Source organism: Podarcis raffonei, chromosome 1 (genome assembly GCF_027172205.1).
Source record: "Podarcis raffonei isolate rPodRaf1 chromosome 1, rPodRaf1.pri, whole genome shotgun sequence".
NCBI classification, from domain to species: Eukaryota; Metazoa; Chordata; class Lepidosauria; order Squamata; family Lacertidae; genus Podarcis; species Podarcis raffonei.
Window position 1 is genome coordinate 50,696,443 of NC_070602.1, and position 12,896 is coordinate 50,709,338.

Sequence of the window (12,896 nt, forward strand, 5' to 3'; positions counted from 1 at the left end):
TCCACCCCCCCTTCCCTCATGGAATTGGAGACAAAAGGCGGACCAGCTCAGACAGGGCAAACTCAAGCTGGGCCTAAGTTGCTGCAGAGACCCCCAGAGGCTAGTCCTACCCCAATTCCTGTCCTGCGTCTTCGTCCTCCTCGCCTTCTTCCATGGGGACTCCGAGCAACGTTTGCCAGAGTCTGGAAACTACCTTCTTGGCCTCTTTCTTCCTTCTCTCGGACACAGGCATTGCAGTGCAGGCTCAAGGTGGGTTTCATCCCACAGATGCGATACATGCAACATCAATGTGGCTGTTTGCACCAAGCCCTTTTTTCGCCTCCGTTCAAAAACATATTCTCCCTCACTTTTCATTTCTTTTCTGTCGTTTAAAACCCAAAGATTTGGCTTGCGGACAAGTTTCGTGCAACTCTTGAGAGCTTGCACATTGCATTGTGACCATTAAAATTAAGCATTGTGTTTAGTGAGGGTGATGTTTTGGCACCTGTCACACCTCGGTTTTGAAAATAAAGCCAATGTCATCTAAACAGGCTTGTTTTAAAACTGCTCTTTTTCACGTTTTGTCCCATGTTCAAAAGTGGTGTATTACACAGTTTAAAAGTGTTAATTGTACCTCTAGTGGAAATATCGCCCTAGCACCTTGATGTCTGTAAGTTACTAGCCCAGTCTTAGCCCAGAAGAAACTCACAATGCCATTTTGCACATTACTTTGTGTCATGTTTTTCACTCATAAGAGTCCTCCAAGGATTGCATTGGGAGGTGATTTAGCAACTTCCGAAATCTTCAGTGATCTAGTATGTACCATGTCAGTTCTTGATACTGCTAAATGAGCTACCAGTTCCCCCATTAGACTGCTCTTTCCAGAGAGTGTAAAAAGCAGCCCGTTTTCAGAAGCACTGCTTAAATTACTTTGAATTTCCAGTATGTATATGCTGAATGCAAAACCGACATTGGTTACAATGCATGTCCAGTTTTAAAATGACTTTTCTTCTGCTTCCTGTTGCATATTAATAATCACATTCCTAAGTGTCACATACCACTGTAAATGGTGGTGTTCCTCACGTCACTTGTGAATGTGGCCCAACCTAAAACATGCAATTGACTCTTAATCTCTAGCTATCAAAGTGTGGATGAGATTGACATAAACAGTTGCAAGCAGGACATATGGATGTGGGTGGAAACCTCTTGGGAAGAAGCCCAGTCTAAATGAACCCATAGCCCAAAGCTAGGGAGAACACAGACAGTCCAACCAGAAGGATGGAGACAATAATACTTAGCAGAGGAGTGTGTGCTGGGGGTGGGGAACAGTTTGTCAAATAATGAAGGAATGACGCACTCTGAAAATCCACAGGGGATGAAAACAAGCTTTTAAATTTAGCATCGTGTCCTAATGATTGTTAACCATATTCAAACTGACTGCATCCCTGGGTAATGGCTTTGTCTTCTTGCATTCTAACATTAAGAACATAGAAAGAGCTTGCTGGATCAGGCCAATGGCCCATCCAGTCCAGTAGCCTATTCTCAGTCGTTAACTGTGGGAAATCCACAAGCAGGTTCGAGCACAAGAACACTTCTTTCCTCCTGTGATTTCCATCAGCTGGTATTCAGAAGTATTGCTATCTCCAACTGTGGATGTATGGCACAGTCATCATGGCTAGTAGCTATCAATAGCCCTCTAAATTTGTCTAATCCTCTTTTAAAGCCATCTAGGTTGCTGCCTTCTACTGGAGTGAGTTCCATAGATTAACTGCGTGCTGTACTTTTAACTATCCAGAATCTTCCACCCACTTTGACATCTTGGTGGAGTGGCTCTAATTTAACTGTGTGATTGCATTTGACTTTTCAACAAGAAACACTTGAGAGAATAAATCATCCTCATAGTCTGGCCATCTTACTTGGTCAACTTCTCAACTGGTGCATTATTCCAGGCATAGTTTTTACCATTATTGTATTATCCATCCATCCTTATGCTCAGAGCCGTCTTTCTCATTGGTCTTAGTGGTTTGTTGCGCCAGGGTGCCGGCCTCTCAGGGGCACCCTAGCGAATGGGGGAGCTGCGCAGCTTTGCTGGCAGCCTCCCCTTTCCCTGCACGCCCTCCAGCTGCGCCCCACCAACTATATGGTGGGCAGGCGTGCAGCTTTCTTCCCAAGCCTCTGCAGAAGGAGAGCGATCCCCACAGAGGCTTAGGCTCTGCATCTGCTAAAGACGGCCCTGCTCTCGGTCGTTGTCCTCCTCCTGCGTCCCGGTGAAAGGCGGCGCACAGCCTTCCCGGGCTGCCTTCTCGGGCGCCCCGATGCCAGAGAGCACGTCCGCCAGCATGTTTTCCTGTTTCATCACCGCCACCACGCTGGGGGAGGCAGAGGACATTTTCCACACCCCCTCCCTTGCTTTGGAGTTGCCAGGGGTGGCGCCGCCGGAGGGATCTTTGCACCACGGCACCGGGTATGCTTAAGATAGCCTTGTTTATGCTTCTAATGCTTTGCATACTTGCCTTGTAGCTACCAGTAAAAAGGTTAGCATCCCTTTAAACGGTATTGTTTGTTTTGTCAAAATAGTAATGTCAGAGTGGGTTTTGTTCATCTGAACTACTCCTGAGCATTATTTACAGTGGAAAGGTGGGGCATAAATACTGATAGACAGATAATGCTCTCCTTCACTTCCGTTCTCTGCCATACAAGAGACCTGGGAGTTCAGATCAGTCCCAGAGATGGATGCAGAGAAAGGCAGGCATTTATATTTCAGAAGCATCTTGGCGTTGCTTCTTTGTCCCAGTATAATCTGGTGCAGCCTGTGGTTACAGTCTAACCTAGTTAAGAGTTTCATGAATTTTCATCTTAAGGCTTTCCAGAGGGGTGGCCATCTTGGTCTCTTGCAGTAAGTAAGTAAATAATCAAAGAGTCTCGTGGCACCTTAAACTCTAACCAAGTTATTATGGCATTCGCTTTTGTAGACACATGCCCCGCAGTACTGTTTTTCCTAGAAAAAGAGGTACTGGAACTCAACTTGAACACCTCCCTCATTCTCTTAGAATAGCAATGGTGCCCACCTGAGAGTTCTGGTTGAAAAAAAGCCCTGCCCCTAAGTCCATGAAAGCTTGTGCTACCATGCAATAAATTTGTTAACCTTTAGACAGCACCATGTTGCAAGATGAGATTTTGTCCATGACTCTACCAGCAGTGTTTCCCCTCCACACCTCTCGCTTCTTTCCCTCTGAGGGATAGTCCTGTGAAACTCAGAAGCTGGCTCGCTGATTTGTGATTATTATTTGGGTCTCACAGAGTTATTGTGTCACTGTTGTCACTTGAGGGCTGCATTCTCCCAGAGCCTCCACCCCACCTCCCCTGAGTATCTCACAACTGTAAAATCTTAGGAAATGACCCGTTCACTTTTCTCCAGTCCAGAGAGGAATGCTGAGTCTGGCTCTCCTGCTGAGCTGCCAGTAGACTGTGGGAGCTCATGTCATACCTAAGGAATTGGTTTGTGGTGAGGTATGAGACCGTTTTTCCAAACCCCCCCCCCCTCTGGGAGGTTGTGCAGAGGGGGCTAAAGCTGTCAAGGAGTTTATGAGCTGCTTCAACACAATGGTTTCTTGCCAAGCCGTCCCTACTCTTAATTCACATATTGCTGGCTGGTCCCCAACTTCAGCTCAAGGATTATCTCATGTGTGTGTGCTAAAATGCATGCACGTTTCCCCTGAAATGTCTCCTGTATGCAGAGCCGCAATAGGCAGTTCCAATGAGTACCTTACTTCTGTGTGGCTTCTTTTTCAGTTTGCACTTCAATATATGGAGGATCAACAAATTTTCTTCTCATATGTTTCAGGACTCAGAGACCGGTGCCTGATTTGAGACACCACAGCAAACTTTGTTTTGTGGAAACTGAGCTTCCAAGCATATAAGCAAACCATGGTTTATGCTGCTTGTCTGCAGGGCCTTAGTATGGGGTGGTGCTGGTAATGCCACAGGGTCTAGGCCCGCGCTGTAAACTCTTGAAAAGACGACTGTTGCCAAGCAGTCCTTTATCCCTCTTGATCCCTCAACCTGCATCTGATGCCTGAAGCTGCCAACATCAGAGGTAACCAATGAGAGTTAAGTTTTGCAGTGTTACTTTGGATTAGTGTAGTTCCATTCTGGTAGTTTTTATATCAATTTTGATCTACATATTCACTCTTTCTTTCCCTATACTGCATATACTCCTTTTGTGTAAATTACTGTATTGGATTTCTGGGTTATGCTGGTTGCTGGACAGTAAAGGGCTGGTCATTTTCCCACAGTTGCTTAGACCATCTGAACCACATTATCAGTAGTTTAGTGTCTGGGGAGGCAGGCCAAAGTTGCCAAACTCTACTCCCAAGGAGACCACCCACAGGCAGTGGGATTCCCACATCCCTAGCTGTAGGGGACACATCAGCAGAGAGTAATTGGACAGAACCCCCTTTACTACTGGACTACAGGGTTCATGCTGCAGTGGAGGACCTCCTCTTGTTGCATTTGGTACCCTGGATTTACCCTTGTAACTCTGATGAGAAGGTATGGGAAGGCATTTTTGAAGAGGTGGTGCTAGCCTGAGAAAGCACTTGGGGTGTATCATCAAGCCAGTTAACCGATCTCCTTGCCTGGACGCCATGTGTCCTGCTCCTGGATTGGTCTAGAGGTGGGTGCTTTTTAGTGTTTGCCCACCACTGAGGCAGACATAAATTGCCAGTGACATCGGTAGCAGCTTTGCATGTGGATTTTGTCTTGGGTGGGAGCAGGTGCTTGGTGGGGTGGAGCTTCCTCTTTGCCATGATCTGACCACTGAGGCATTGCTGGAGGACACTGCAAGAGGGTGTTTGACCACCGGTATTCATAAGACATCACTCATTATCTGCTATCCTGTCTGTTATATAGAGACTCAGGAGATTACTTTCTGTATTTTGCAAGCAAAATAGTTCAATTTCTTTTGGATGGCAGTAATAGCTTCGTAACACAGAGAGTGGCTCTCTATGCACTGGCTGGGGGGGGGGGAATCAGGAAAAAGGACTTAGAAAAAAATTGCTAAATTGTTGTGGTGATTCAGGTTTAATCAGAACTCAAGCTGGATTTGAGTTTGTTGGTGTCCCTGCTACCTTCTCTCCATTTCCACCATGGATGTTGGCTTAAATTATTGATGTATGTTCTGTAGTATTTTATTGATACTATTGCTACAAGTTTATCCTGGCCTTTGGCTAGAACAATAAACTTATGAACTGAACTACGAAGTACTGCCATTCATAAAATATTGTATTTCACAGCCTGGTTTTTAAGCCTTTTCTACTTCACCTAGAAGAGCATAATGTGTACTAATTCAAATGGGAGCACTTGAACCCCCACGTTACTCATCTAATTCCAGTGACTGGCCTCAGTCCGGTTGTTGTAAAAAAAAGGTAAAGGGACCCCTGACCATTAGGTCCAGTCGTGACCAACTCTGGGGTTGCGGCGCTCATCTCACTTTATTGGCTGAGGGAGCCAGCGTTTGTCCGCAGACAGCTTCCAGGCCAGCATGACTAAACCGCTTCTGGCGAACCAGAGCAGCACACGGAAACGCCGTTTACCTTCCCACTGGAGCGGTACCTATTTATCTACTTGCACTTTGACGTGCTTTTGAACTGCTAGGTTGGCAGGAGCGGGGACCAAGCAACGGGAGCTCACCCCGTTGCGGGGATTCGAACCGCCGACCTTCTGATCGGCAAGTCCTAGGCTCTGTGGTTTAACCCACAGCGCCACCCGCGTCCCTTTGTCCGGTTGTTGTAGGGATAGCCAAAATGATCTCATTCAGATGTTTTGGACTCCAAGCTGCCATCAGCAAAGGCCAGCATAGTCAATAGTCATGGATGATAGGAGCTGTTTTCCAACAGCTACTGGAGGGCCACTGGTTCCCCAGTCCTGAGCCTCAGACACTTAATGTGCATAACAAGCGGTGGCTTTGAATGGTGGCATATCTCCCCATGCACATCCAAAGATGCAAATCGTGGAACTGGGCTGGTGTAAAAAGTCTTGTTATGCCACACTGGCAAGCAACGAAACTGCTGAAGCTGCGTGGCAAAGTATGGAATACTGGCTCAGTTGCCTGAGCAACAAGAATAAATTTCTCGCTCCAGCAGATCAGAGAAACAAGAATTGCAAATAGGCATGGAAAAAGTGGTAGTCCCCTGCCTCTGGCATGAATGTTTTTTTGTGCCGCTTGAAATGGCAACCCTTACAGTGCAAACCAAATCTTGGGAGATGAAGAAAAAAGCATAGCAGTAGTAGTATTTGGCAAGTTCAGTGGGACCCTAATGAGCATACAGTAAGGCTGATGCGGGGCATGAATTCATTCTTAAGCACACCTGCACCATGCAGAGAAGTCTGTTTCTCCTTTGCTGAATGGGGATAAATAGCTTCATATGGTTCTTTAGTGTTGAGTATACATGAAGCAAAACTAAGCACTCAATGAATTTTCTCTCTTGCTAGTGCTGTTGATCTCTGCAAATTTTGAGGAACTCTACTGATCAACTTAGGAAAGCTAAAATGTATTTTTTGAAGAGAGCTATTATGGTTAGGAGAAAATGACATCCTCTTAATGAAATAGCAACATTGAAAGTGGTAAGTGGTCCGGGGCTTGGAAGAGCTGTCTGCAGACAGCCTGAAAGTGGAGATGACCGCCACACCCTCGGCCTGAAAGTGGAGATGACCGCCACACCCCATAGTCGAATTCAACTGGACTTAATTGTCCAGGGGTCCTTTACCTTTTGCTGCATAACTGAAAAGGCATTCATGGATGGGTGATGCAATCTTTGAACATGAAAGTTTCTGAAAGAAAAGTGGAGCTGCAGAGAAGTAGCAATGGAGGTCCAGGCTGTTGTTTTATTGGAGAACACAAACCCATGTCCAGGTTTCTTCAAAAGTGGAGTAGGATCACAGTGGTAGAAGGGTGGGGAAAGATCAGCCAAGATCACACTGCCCGTTTGCTTCAAGAGCAAACTGCCTGTTTGTCAAAATGTGAATATCTTAGTGGAAGTGTGACAGTGTGCTCAGGGTGTAAAAAGCCTTGGCTTCGTCTTTTGTATTCTGGATGGGAAGAAAAACATAGGTCTGAACACTAGCTCTCTTGTGCATGCTGTCATTCATTTATGGCAAGTTTTCCTGGTTAATTAAGGTGCTGGCAGGATATACATCCAGGCTAGGCTCTGCTGCACACAGATGTACTTGGCACATGAAAGCATGGCCTTGTACTTTTGATTTGCTTGGCTTTGTCTGTTGCCTCCCTCCCCCCCCCCACTCCCCTCTGCTTGTCTACAAATTGCAGGAGTCTTCCTCGCACAATTGCACAGTTTCCTAAAGGCCATGGGAAGCCATATGAATGCAATGCCACATTTGAAGACTGATACCCTCCTCAGTAGCATGTGATAGCTGTAATCCTACGAGAACAGAATTCTAGCTAGAATTGTACCCAAGCTATTAGAAAGTGTTTAGTGGTTCTAACCTGGGACTTGCTAAGAAGAAACATGGTGAAATCAAAAGATATGGAGTTTTAGGCACTAAAATATGTAGACCTCCCCCCCCTCAATGGCATAGCTTACAACTGTGGACTCGTAATCTGGTGAACCAGGTTCGCTTTCCCGCTCCTCCACATGCAGCTGCTGGGTGACCTTGGGCTAGTCACACTTCTCTGACGTCTCTCAGCCTCACTCACCTCACAGTGTTTGTTGTGGGGGAGGAAGGGAAAGGAGATTGTTAGCCGCTTTGAGACTCCTTAGGGTAGTGATAAAGCAGATATCTTCTTTATGCTTCTTCTTCAACTGTGCTCTTGGAACTGCGTGGGCAGGTATGTTGTGCACAACTACACACATAGTCCTACTGCTACCTTCTGCATGGAATGGCATCATCTGAAGCACTTAAGTGGAAAACACCCAAGGGATCTTAGTACACACAGGCAATTTCAAAGGTTAGAGTGAAGAACTAAATTGGACATCTTCTGGCTGTCCAAAAGGAGAAAAGGTAACTGCTACATTACAATAAATGTCTTTTCCCCATGATTAGTTTGCAGAAGCTTTTTAAAGTCCTGCATTTTAAGGTATGTTCAAATGCCATGTATTACTTACGAAATATGCAGTCTGGTAGGTTCCCCAGAATTTTACTGAATGCACAGCACTAGTAAAGAGCAGCCATCCTTGCTATGGAGCATTTGGATGCATTTGGATCCAAAATCTCCCCCCAAAATATTGAGAATTATGGAGAGGGAAACTGTTAAAAAGGAGGCGGAAATGAGATATTCCCCCCAAATATGAGTCAGCAAGCTAAGCCGGGAGCAGAATTACAATCAGACCTCAGTCTTAAGTTTGAAACCGCATATCCTTTTAGGAGATATGACCAGGCAATTTATGGGCAGGGTAGTGAATGCCAAAGAGTTCTTTTGAGGAGCTCCAAAATAAACATTGATTAAAAATTCCAAGCTATATTATGAAAAAGAAAATCTACTGCAAATGAAAAAGGAAAGTCTGATTCATGTGTACAAGCTCCCTCGTAGGAGCCTGCTACCCCCCTGCCAGAATAAAATTGATGATGCAGCCTTCTGGGAGTCCCTGCCCTATACTTCAGGCACAAAGCTGATCACCTCAGTTAAGCAGGGAATTCTCCACTATTCTTCATGCCAGATTGCAGCTGCAATCTAAAAATACATTTACATGGACGTAAACCCTGCTAGAAATAAGTGTGAACTAAAGAGGAGGAAAAGATGCATGTGTGAAAGGGTATGTATTTTTGGATGTAGTGTTGCTTGCAGCTGAAAATGCTCTTCATTCCTGGACAAAACATCTTTCTTCTAATCCTGTTCAATATTCATACCTTCTTGAGAGGTTCTTTTTCTGATGGTGAGGTCTGCTTTTATTCCACAAGGAAACCCTTCCCTCTCAAATGAAGTAATCTGTTTGTCTACTGAGTGCATACCACAATAAATTGTAATGTTTAAAAAGTTTCCCCAAGACTGGTTTTTTTTTTTTGCAACAACACGTTAAGATGACAACTGTTCCAGGAAGCTGCATGAGGTTTATATGATGCAATATGACAACAGCTTCCCAAGTGTGCATTTCAGTCCACAGTAACGTGTTAAGAAACGGCTACCTGCAATGGCATAGACAGTGGGACAGAAACATAAATGTACATGGGCACTGTGATGTCACATTGTCCACAACTGTCATTCCCACAACACACAGGTGGAAGCTGCATGTCACAGTAAGCTATCAGCCATGGTTTATGGTGCAAAACGTGCCCACTTTTCTCCTCCCTGGTAGTGCACGGAAGAAACAAACCATGATGCTTGGGCTTAGCATTGCATCTGACTGAACCAGGGACCATAGTTTGCTTTTTGCTCAGACAAACCACAACAGGTAAGAAGAAACGTTGGCTTATCATTGTGGTTTGTCTGGAGCAAAAGAACGCAATTCCTGGTTCTGACATAACCATATGTCAGGAATAATGGTTTGTTTCTTCCACATGCTAGCAGTGAGGAACAAAGCAGGCCTGCTTTGCTCATGTGGGGTAAGCCATAGTTTGCAACCTACTGTGATATTTGAACATGGCCCATGGGTTGGAATACACGGCAGAAAAAGATTTGAGAACCAGCCAGCAGTTCCACATCCTAAGCTTACAATGCTTACAACAGGTACAGAGAGACAAGGAAGCTAAAGGACGCTGGGCAATCTGATCTGCTGTTTCCACTTCCCCAAAGTGGCGGGGAAAACGCAGCCAGATGGGCGTGGTATAAATAATAAAATAATAATAATTATTACTAATACTTAGGCTTAGAAGCCATTCCAAACAGTGTATACGTCAATGTATGTAGGGAGCCCCTGTTCACAAAAGGGACATAACACCAGGTTTTCTTGGGGCACAGAAGACCTTGTCTATTATAAACCCCACCCACCGCAGGCAGAAAGAGGGAGAGGAAGTAAAATGTCCATCCTTATATTTTAATGGCAAAACCCAACAAAACATTTAAACTGTCAGAGAAAAGCCAACGGAAGCACACGCTTCCAATACAGTTACAAAAATAATAATAATACAGTCCATCAAAAGTGTCCTAATAGTCTGAATCTAGGAGACAGGAAGTAGGTATTGCACAGGGGAGGAAAAAAAGAAGATCCACCCTCAAACACATTCCTCCCCCTTGGAAGTAAAACAAGCCAAGATTTGAATTGCACAGCAACTCGGCTTAGGACACGCACGCGTGCACAAACACACATACAGAGGAAACGGGGGGAACAGTGTGCTTTGGAACTACCTGTACAAAGTTTAAGAATACATATAAAAGGAGGGAAGGAGAGACGGCAGGCTTGTGGGATATGAATGCTTCCAGGGGGCTCTCCTGTACATCCAGCTATAGAAGACCACTTTTCACAATTTAAGACGACCAAAGCATGAGCCCTGACGTAGCTCGGAAGGGGGAGGGCCCTGTGTGACTTTCTGCGGTGTCAGAAACTTCTCTTCCACCTCACCTGCAAGATCCATTACTGGCTCGGCCAAAAGACATGGCTGATCCAGGCAGGAAGCTTGGCTGCGCCCTGGCACTAATTGCCAGAAGAGCCTTGGGTGTTTTGCCATAGCTCTAGAGAGGAAGGCAGGGAAATATAGTGTGTGCCACAGATATAAGAGTATCTGAATGGATGTCTGGTTTAGGCCAAGTCCACGGTTCACCTGGGAACTGGGCCCAGAGTGCTGTGTTTGGGTGTGGCCACACCTGGATGGGAAGAAGAACACCGCTAGGTGGGGATGTGGATTCAAACAAACACATGGGCATGTTCTAAGTCTCAGGGGCTGTTGAGGATTGTCAATGCTTCTAATCATAGACAGGAGCATTAGGTACAGAAAGGAAAGTCAGTCTTGGAGGAGGATAGGTTTCCAGGCAGATGCAAGTTATTTCCTAACAGAGGATAGCTGGAGAGACATAGCAAGCTCCTAATCTTCCTGATTCTTCCGAAACGTAACAGGCTTTTGCAGTTCTTTCCCCCAAATTCAAACCCCTTGCATCTATAGTAAACAAAGATTACGTTTGTGTGCAGACTTCCTTTACCCACCAGCTTGTCCATGACTCCTATGCCGTCTAAGATGCACCAATGCAAAAAAGAGAAGGGGGGGGACACTGAGCAAATGCTTCTTTTGCAAACCCCTATTGCTCAGTGCTCTTCTGCTTTCCAATCTTGTCATTATCCCATAGAAAACCATCAGAACACAGAACACAGCTTGCAGCCTCACTGAGGCTAAGTGTTCTTGCTGCAAACTAGAGATTTAAACTTACATAAAACAAATTTCATCCACTGCCAGCCTGCTTTTCCTTAGACTAAGCAGAGCTCTCAGCTCCCTAAACTTCTGACAGGACTGCCTGTTTATAGGATTGCAAACTGCCCTACTAAAAGTCAGCTGGGCGTCTCTGTTGTTTTTGCTCCCGCTCTTGGCTACCTGCTCAATGTATTTCAAGGATGACAAATTAGCTTTATTGCAGCTAGAGACATGCAACTGGTTAAATGCAAGTGATCCAGAAGACTCTGGAGAAACCACAGGGCTGGAAGCAAGACTCCCAGTATCCATTGCCAGAGCATGTTGAGGAATGAGTCCCTTCAACATTAGGTGACTGCCTTTTTGTGCATATAGATAGATATGCTGGAGGGACCTGGATAAATAAATTTCTTGGCATAAAAAACCCCAGATCAGCTTGCAATAGTGCTGAAGATTCCTGAATATCATAAAGGGTATGGATACCAAATTACAATAATTCAGGGCAAGTCTTGGCAGTGGGACTGCAGGGGAAGTTGAAGGTGTGCATGTGTATGCCTAGGTTGGATCAAGGAATAAATTGTGATGACTATTCTTGTTCAGAAAAGGAACTGGGGAGGTGGACAGTTCCATCCCTTACCACTAGCGACTGGTCCCTCGAGAAATGGATAGTGTGCTATTACCACTGGCTGATGCACTTGATTCTCTATCCTGCAATGTATGATACAGTTACGGCTATCACCCTATACTGAAAAGGGAACCCTATAGCAAAAGCCCTTAGTTCCTACTGGTGATAAGAGCTGATGGCCTATTCAGGGTGGGCTTTGAGCGCCCCTCTCAGCAAACCTTAACACGCTTCGCACACATTCACAACAATTTGCTGTCTCCTCGATCACAGAGTGTGAAAGGAAGAGAGAAAGCAGCATGTAAGAATGGAGGCAAAAAAATCCCCCCAACCAAACAAAAAAGTAGGAAAGATTGGAAGGAGGCACTTTCTTTTTCTTCTTCTTCTTCAAAATTTCTAGTGCAGCAGACTCAAAAGTCAGCTTGGAGCAGCTTGCTCTTACTTGCAGAGAGGGATGAATGCATGTGGTGTGGTCCTCCCTGGACATACCAGGCACTTTCATCCTGTTACATAGGCACCCCTTACAGGTGGGACATACAGTACGGGGCCAAAGGGCAAGGGGGGTGGGGAAAGGGCAGATTGGGAGGATATGTTGTGCTGAGGCTGCAAGACTGGCCCATGACTATTTTTGTGAGTAGTCTGGCTGCTTGCCACTGTGGCTGCCACCCAAGGTTCACGCCAGCAACAGAACCCAGTGATGTGTGGATGGCAGAGGCAGGGGTGCAATACATCGCCAGCATTTCCATCCCTATGTTCTGCCTTGTCTCAAGAACTGTGGCAGCAACTTTCCAGTAACAGGATATTATCACCAGGGCAATGGGCACAGCTCTTGGTCACACTACTGAGAAAGGCAGGACCCGTTGTTGGAGAAAGTGTGGGGACTCTAAAACAGCAGGGACTCTGCCCCTTGGAGACCTCACGTGCCAGGTGGCAGGGACCCCCAAGAGGGCCTCCGACAGTGGTTGGAAGACACCAAGGTCTTCCTTCCCAGTGCTTCGAGGGA